The sequence below is a fragment of the Vicugna pacos genome, chromosome 2 (assembly GCF_048564905.1).
Source record: "Vicugna pacos chromosome 2, VicPac4, whole genome shotgun sequence".
Lineage (NCBI taxonomy): Eukaryota > Metazoa > Chordata > Mammalia > Artiodactyla > Camelidae > Vicugna > Vicugna pacos.
Window position 1 is genome coordinate 118,781,651 of NC_132988.1, and position 8,728 is coordinate 118,790,378.

At 52.9% G+C, this 8,728-nt stretch overlaps 1 protein-coding gene across 3 annotated transcripts in view; it reads right to left on the bottom strand.

Annotated features, from left to right (window-relative positions):
• AFAP1 (actin filament associated protein 1) overlaps positions 1-691 on the bottom strand; it is a 131,187-nt gene extending 130,496 nt beyond the window's left edge. Inside the window, exon 1 of one of the 3 annotated variants that reach the window (XM_072946716.1) lies at positions 487-687. The gene's annotated coding sequence lies outside the window, so the exon portion shown is untranslated. Of the gene's footprint in view, positions 1-486 lie in introns of all 3 variants that reach the window. The other 2 variants (XM_072946670.1, XM_072946665.1) reach the window with 2 other exon arrangements.
• Between the last annotated feature and the right edge of the window lie 8,037 nt (positions 692-8,728).

The window sequence follows — 8,728 nt, forward strand, 5'->3', positions numbered from 1 at the left end:
GGCCAGTACCCAGTCCGTGTCCCCTCGTCCCACTGGCGCTCAGGGCGGCGGCCGCCACCTCGGGCAGCGACCCCGCGGCACCTAGCTCGGACCTGCCACACCCGGCGGGGACCCCGGCTGGGCCCGGGACCACTGCCGCCTGGGACCCCCGCCAAGCCAGGGAACCTCCGCCCGGCCGGGATCCTCGCCCGGCTCCCGGATCCCTGCCCTCTCGGGGGCCCCGTCCGGCCCGGGACCCCTGCCGCCTGGATCCCGGCCCAGTCATGGGACCCCTGCCGGACTCGAGACCCCTGTCCGGCCCTGAATGCCGCCCGGCTCTGGGAAACCTGCCGTCCCGAGGACCACAGCCTGGCCCGGGACCCCTGTCGCCTGGGACCCCATCCGACCCCGGGACCTCCGCCCGGCTGCGGGACCCTCACCCAGCCCCGGAACCTCTGTCTGCTGGGGGATCCCCTCCCGGCCCGGCCCCGCCGCTCGCCGCCTCACCTCAGGCCGCCGCCTCGGCAGCGATCGCTCCTTGCCGGAGATGCCCTGACCGAGCGAAGCGGAGCGGAGCAGCCGGCAGAGCCGCGGCCGCGGCAACAATGGAGCCCCGGGGCGGGGCCGCCTCAGACCGTCTCCAGCTCAGGCTCGGGCTCGGGATCCGGCTCCGCGCGGAGCAGTGACCGGCGAGAGGCTGCGGCTGGGCTCCGACACCGCGCAGGCGCACTCGCCCCGCCCGCACCGCTCCGTCCCGCCCCCTGACCAATGGGGAGTGAGCTGCGCAGAGGGGGCGTGGCCTGAAGAAACAAAGGGAGGTGGGGCGGGGCCGCACCGGGGCGGGGCCGTGGGGATCCCCACAGGGCCTGACCGAAAGCGACGGGATCCACAGCCCAACCCGGTCCGACCCGGGAAGGCTACGAGTAACGTCCGGTTGGAATCCGCTGAACAAGCCGTGTTCATCCCGCATCCAGAACTCAAGTTTATCGGGTTGGCCTGCTTTACAGAAAGGGAAACTGAGGCCCCAAGGGCGAGATCACCTGCTCCCCCCAAGTCACATAATCCCATTCACTCGTTCATCTTTTATTCGTTCAACAAACATTTTCACAGCGGGTAAGATGTGCGGTCGGAGTGGAGTAGAGGCAACTTGGCCCTCCCTCAAGGAGCTCCGTTAGGCAGGAGCAGAGATTTCTAGGAGCTACTTTAACCCATGATAAAGGAGCACGTGGCAGAACTGTTTCCCTTTCCTACTTAGGCTATGCTCTTTCCCAGCTGAAATGCCCTACATGTACCCAAGTACCAGTCATCCATAAAACCTCTGTCATCACTGTCAGTGATCTTTCCACATCATGTGGTCCCGCATTCTGGGTTTTCCTTTACACCCCTAGTGACTCCTCCAGGTGTCCCAAGGATCCACCCCCTTCTCTACCCAACCTTTCATTGCCAGAATGTCCATGGCTCGGACATGGACCCTCTTACTGGGAAATCTCACGTTCTCCCAGATTTTAAACCATCTACAGACCCTGGATACTGCCAGTTCTGTATCGCCAGCCCCGACCTCCCCTGGTTCCCCAGCTGGAAGCATCTCAAACTTCTCACCATCAAAAAAAAAGTGCTTTAGTCAACACCCCCCACCTGCTCCTCCACATTCTTCTTTCTCAGTAAATGGCTTCTCCACCTGCACAGTGGCTCACACTGAAACCTGAAATCATCCTGGAGTGCTTTCTTTCCCTCACCTCCTGAGGCCTTCCTTCCCAGCACTCCCACGCACTTGGGCCACCTCCATTAGAACACCAGCTGGAGTTTTCCATCTCAGTGGTTCCCCACCACCTCCAAGCAAAGTGTGACCTTGCTAGGACAAGGCAGGGGTCTGAGTGACTCATTTCTACAGCAGCGCAGGGCCTGGCACCCTGAAGGCACTCAGGAATGCTGGTAGAGGGGATGGATGCATGGATAAGGTCTTGACTGTGACTGAGGCAGACCCCATCCCCCTCTCCCTACACACACACACACACACACACTGAAAACCCAACTTCCAATCTGATTTGCCAGATTCCTCCATGGATGTGAGAAGATTCTCTATGCCTTTCAGCCAGGCCCCCGTGTTTGGAGATGTACTCAGGAGTCAGGAACACAGAGTCTCAGGTAGCAGGAGCAGATACTGCGAAGGACGGCGCTCCATCCTCAGACCTCTTCACTCATGCCGCCCTCTGCCCGACACACTTTTCTCCCTGGACCTAGCCAACTCCCGCTGACCCCTCAAGTCTCACCCTCAATATCACTTTCCCCAGGAAGGCTTTGTAGCCACCACCACACCAAGCACAACCGTGGCAGACACACCCTAAGGTGACCCCCAGGGAGTCATGCCCTTGTACGATCTCCCCATCTTGAGTGCAGGCAGAACCGGTGACAGCTTCTGGCCAAAGTGGTGTGGCTGAAGTGATGGGGTGTCGCGTCCCTGGTCACATCCCATTACATAAGCACGCATCTTGGACTACAGAGAGAGGTTCTACTTACAGGCTTTGGAGAAGTCACCTGCTGTGCTGTGAGGGCACCTTTGGAGAAGCCCCCCTGCAGATGGTCTGTAGGACCTGACGACGGCCTCCAGGCAACAGTCAGCAAAAACCTGGAACCTCAGTCAGGCAGGACCACAGAAATGAATTCTGGCATCCACTTGAAGGCCTTGGTGGGGACCCTTCCTTAGCCAAGTCTCCAGGTGAGAATGCAACCTGACAGAAATGTTAGCTGGAGCCTGGTGAGCCCAGAGCAGAGGACCCAGAAACTGAGTTAAGAAATGTGTGTTATAAATGAGAAATGCTGGCAAGGGTGTGAAGAAAAAGGAACCCTCTTACACTGCTGGTGGGAAGGCAAATTGTTGCCACCACTATGAAGAACAGTATGGAGGTTCCTTAAAAAACTAAAAATAGAGTTACCCTGTGATCCAGCAATCTCACTCCTGGGCATTTTCCTGGAGGAAACTCTAATTCGAAAAGATACCTGCACCCCAATGTTCATAGCAGCACTATTCACAATAGCCAAGACATGAAAGCAAACTAAATGTCCAAATGTCCATTGACAGATGAATGGATAAAGAAGTGGTGGTGTATATATACATGCACACATATACACACAATGGAATACTACTCAGCCACAAAAATGATTGAAATAATGCCATTTGCAGCAACATGGATGAACCTATGGACCTAGAGATTATCATATTCAGTGAAGTAAGTCAGACAGAGAAAGACAGACACCATATGATATCACTTACATATGGAATCTTTAAAAATGGCACAAATGTACTTACTTATAAAACAGAAACAGATTCACAGACATAGAAAACAAATTACAGTTACCAAGAGGGAAAGGGGAGGGGGAGGGATAAATTAGGAGTCTTGGATTTGCAAATACTAACTACTATATATAAAACAGAAAAACAACAAAGCCTTAGTGTTTAGCACAGGGAACTATATTCAATATCTTGTAATAATCTATAATGATAAAGAATATATATGTATAGCTGAGTCACTTTGCTGTACACCAGAAAGTAACACAACATTGTAAATCAACTGTACTTCAATTTTTAAAAAAAAGAAATAAAAGCATTTTATAAAGATGTGTGTTACATAAAGCTCCTAAGTTTGTGGTTATTTGTTATGAAACAATAAAAAATGAATACTAGCTCCCCTTCCCAGTACATACATTCGTAACTCCGTGTACAGCTCTCTGGCATTCATCACAATTCTACTCATTTCTTTAAAGTGGCCCTCTTACCACTGGCATGGAAGCCCCATGAGAACAGATGTTGAATGTGTCTTTCTTATCGCTGTGCTTCAAATGCCAGCACAGTTCTGTTCTAGGGCAACTGGTCAACGGTAGAGCAATTCATCAGCTAGTTGTCTGGCCCTACTGTCCTTCCCAGTCCCCTTTTCCTTGGCCATATTCCATTAGAGAAACTCAAACAGTGTATTTCCCAGCCTCCCTTATAGCCCAGGGTGGCCATGTGTTAATCGTCTCAGCCAGTGAGATGCAGTGGAAGGTGGTGGAAAGATATCCAGCCGTGATATCCTGGAGCCAGTGTGCACCAGACCACAAGAGCCAACTGCTCACAGTACAGGAATTCTGCAAATCATTTGCTAAACACAGTCATTACTTAAAAAGTAAGTAAATGTACAATTAAAAGTCATATTAAAAACAAAGATAATAAATACTCAAAATTCATTTCTTCCTAATTACTTTACTACAGTTTACAATTATCTAAGCTATCAAGGATTTTAATCTATCATAACTATATGATAGAAATTAATATAATGGTGTTCTATGGGCATCTCTTCCCATATCTGCAGCCAGAAATATCACATTGGTAGCTTGAAATCAGCTGTGGTAGGAGAATTTATACCATAGAAATTGGTAATTGCTACAAATCAGGACTTCCTTCCTTCCTCCCATCCCCCAGAATGCCTGTAATTGAAGACTTACCAGCACATCACTGGTTTCTAGGGAAGATTGTTGTCTCTGGGAAAAGCAATAAATACAGCTTATACTGCTTCTTCCCAGCAGTTCAAGGGACTGTGACCTTGAACATACATGTGATATCTGGAGCTGCATCAGCAATCTTACAATCAGAGCGATTCTGATTCTTCTACCCCCGAGCCATTGAACCAAGAGCAGGAATCATCTACCTCCAGATGTTTACTAGGTAGGAAAAACAAATCCCTTCCTGATGTATGCCACTGTTAGTCAATTTTTCTGTTACTTACAGAATTCCTAGCTGTACCATGTAGACATTCAGCCAATGTTTGTTCAATTACTAAACTCAGCCTGACTCTCCCTCCTCATCAGTGGTCACCCTGCTTGGGCTTACATCCACTGACAAGAAACTCATGACCCATTGAACCAGTCTGGGCACAGTTCCACGACTCTGATTAGTAGGAAAGTTTTTCCCTATGTGAAACTGAAATTTTGGGACCTCTTGGACACTCAGAAAATAAGCCCAATTTCTCTTTGCCACCACAGCCCTTCTGATGTAAAGAGAGTGTTCGTTTGATGGGGAGAAATTTAGGGTTCTTTGATCCAAGCGTTGGACCACCACACTTTGTGGGCGCACCTGACTTAGTTTGATACTCTGAAGGACTACGTGGCAGGGTTAGTGCCCGGAGACCTCTTCCAGATTCTTCCAGTGACAAGCCTCTCGAGGAATAAAATTAATTGCAAGCTATTTATATCCCAAGATAAGCTATATTTCCATGACACCTGTGACGCCGTCTTCCTAGATTCTGGAGCCCAGAGGGAACAAAGAGCACCTATGGCAACTGAGCACCTGTGGAAATCTGGGCCCAGTTTAGGATGTGATGCAAGTTCACTGAAAGCCCACAGGGCTGCTGCATTAGTCATGTATTGCTACTTAACAAATCACCTCCAAATCCAGCAGCTTAAAACAACTTACCCTGGTGATCTCACAGTTTCAGTAGGCCAGCAACCTAGCAAGGCTCGACTGGATGCCCCCAGCTCGAAGTCTCTCACAAGGTTGCAGCCAGACTGTTGGCTGGGGCTATAGTCTGATGTGATGGCTCATGTCACTCATATGGCTTCTCACAGGTCACAGTTCCTCCAGGCTGTTGGCCTCCCTCAGTCCCCTACTATGTGGACCCTACACAGGGCCCCTTGCTGCTGACTTTCTTGAGTCACGGATCACTGGGGGTCACCTCAAAGACTGCCTACCAAGTTGCTGAAAACTCATGATTAAAAAAAAAAAAAAAGCAGACGCTGTGGACTGCTGAGCACAGGACGTACTAGAGGGCGTGATGGAGCATCGAAGCATTAGAACGGAGAGATGTTCAGTGTGTCGGTGGCAGGAGGCGCTGTTTGGAGGCGGGGCTTCCTCCGTGGACCTATCAGAAACGATGTGCCGCGGAGGCATCTTCATGGACCTGGGGATTTGGCCTGGAGGACAGGAAGCCTCTATTATTCATGAAACGCGGTTCAGCACAGCTGGCAGCCTCTGGCGGTCACCAGGAAGGCCTGTATCGCCAGTGTTCTGGCGCTGAAGGATGCACCCTCTCCCGGGAACTGTGCCGGATCCGGGATCTTGCGGCGCAGGTGGGTCACTCATCCGACACCAGGGAGGCTTCCACTCTGGAAGGTAGGGGTGGCCAGGGGGAGACAACGGGCCATGGGAGCTAGCTTCTGGAACGATCCAGCTTTCACCTAGGTGATGGGCAGCCTCCCCTCCGGAGGGGCAGCGTGGGAACTATGCAGAGCAATGGCAAGGAGTGGCGGTGTCGTGGGGAGGGGCCTAGAAAGGAGCAGAAGGAAATTTGGGGTGACTGCCTAGGAGGAGGGAGGGTTGGGGGCAGCGTGGGCAGGAGGGCCAGCTGGGGCTGTGGGCCCCCCGGGAGCCCACCTTCCACTTGGGAAAAACTGTGAGCAGCAGGGCATGCTCAGTGCCCTCGGCGCCGGCGGACTGCCCGGGGAGCCTCGTGAACCAAGGGTGACCGGAAGTGACCTCCGGCCTGGGACATCGTCTTCCTCATGCAGGACACAGCTGGCCGCCGCCACCTCTGGATGGTGAGGCAGGGGAGCCGCTGGCCTGGTGTGAGGGTGACCCAGGTGCAAAGTTCTGCTCTCGCAGGCTGGCTAGGTCCGGCACCCGTGAGCCGATGCCCCGTCTCCACATCCAGGGGGCGGGCTTGAAATCGTAGGTCTGACACGCCCAGCTGGGCCGTCCTGGGCAAGGTCCTCCGCCTCCCTCTGTGCCTCAGTTTCCTCATCTGTGAAGTGGGGATTACAGAAGGTTCTGCCTCAAGGGATTATCGTGTGGCTCCCCCGTGCTCCGAACAGGACGGAGCACTCACCGGAGGGAGTGAGGATAGACAACGCTACACCGTTCTCTTCTCTGCCTCCGGGAGCTGTGCTGGGGCCGGGCGGGTCCCAGGCCTGGGTTCTGGGGCTGGGCCTGGAGGCCCTTCTGCTGCTTTTCCCGGGAGGGCAGGCTCGCAGGCAGGCTCCTTCCTTGTTGTGCTGGCTGGTAAGGGGCTGCCACTTCTTACTGCGAGGGACCCTGGTTCTTGGTGTGGGTGGGGTAGGAGATGCAGATTTTTCTGACCTAAAACACACTAAGCAATGTTTCCCAACTCTGTTTCAGAAGCTCTGCATTTGGGTTTTGGGGTCTGGTGCATGAGGAAACTGATACAGTGCCTGGTTCCTCATCCACCTCCCGCTGGCTCAGAACCAAGAGCAGGGGAGAGTTGGCTTAAGGACAGCCCCAAACTGTCCACAGAGCCACTCCCATGTCCCTCTGGCTTGTGGCTGGGTCTCCAGCTCCCTCCCTTCTACTCCCTCTGCCACCCCTCCCTGCCTTCCATTCTCAGAATGTTTTCTGACCTGGATAATTCCATGCCCGTATTTGCTGAGATGGAGAGATGCAGAGAATGCTTCAGGGGTGAAACCAGGACTTCTGGTGGGCTGCTCTTGAGGACGGAGGGAAATGTGGTTTCTGACTTGCATAACTGGGTAGACAGTTGTGCTGTTTACTAAGATGGGGCAGATTGTGTACATGTGAACAGGCCTTGAGGGAAAAATCCAAAGCTCATGATTAATGTCATTGGAATCAGATTAGAGGCTGCTATAGACTGAGTTACTGTGTCTCCCCCAAGTTCATATGTTGAAGCCCTAATCCCCAGTGTGATGGATGGGGGAGGGGGGCTTTGGGAGTTGATTAGGTCTTGAGGGTGGAGCCCTCACAATGGGATTCATGCCCTTGGAGGAGGATGAACTAGGTGAGAAGACAAATGACTTTTCTCTGCCCTGTGAGGACACAGCTGACACATCTCTAGGCTAGGAAGCAGCTCTCGCCAGAACCCAGTCATGCCAGCACCTTGATCTTGAACTTCAGACTCCAGAACTAAGAGAAATCAGTGCTTGTCACTCTAGCCCCCAGTCTACGGTGTTTTGTTACAGCAGCCTGAGGGGATGAGGATAGACTATGAAGCATTTCATCCCAGGATGAGCAGACCTGCTGGGCCCTCCCACGAGGGAGCCCCGACCTCTTTCTCTTCCCTCCCTCAGCCTCTGCTCCGGCCATAACCAGCCACCCATGTTTCCAGACCCTGGAGATTGGTGTATTAGACTGTTTTATCCCTTGTCTTCTGAATGGACTGCTGTTTCTGAGACAGATACTGCTCCTCACCTGCTTCACTGTATGTGGGTGTTAGGGGATGAGCGAGTAGGGAGAGCGGGAGTCCAACTAAAGCTACTGAATGTTTTCTATTAGAAACAAAACAAAACTCCAGCTCAGCGTGTCTGCTCCTGCTGTTCCCTCAGCCTGGAACACCCTTTCCTTCATTGGCCTCCGGGAGGGAATACTTCCTCATCTGTCAAGACTTGGTTTGGCCAGCACCTTCTCAGAAAGCCTCCCCTGACCTCCTCTGGGGCCTCTGCAAAGGTCTTGTCATTGTCTTTTCACTAATTGGGCCTCCCCAACCTGCCTGAGGGCAGACATCAGCTCTTACACATCCCTCTCCCATCAGCAGGTGTGGGAGGAAGCAGAGATCCACATCCTTAGTGGCCACCTCTGAGACGGCTGTCCTAGGGCATCCCCGATGCCAACATGGGGACCCACCCCAAACGGCCTGCCCCTGTCTTGTGGAGCCTTACGGAGTGACCACTTTCAGCAAACGCTCCCCCCAGCACTTTCGGCAGAAGGGGCCCCGCAGCTAGAAATGACACGCATTTATCAGAAGTGGCTTTT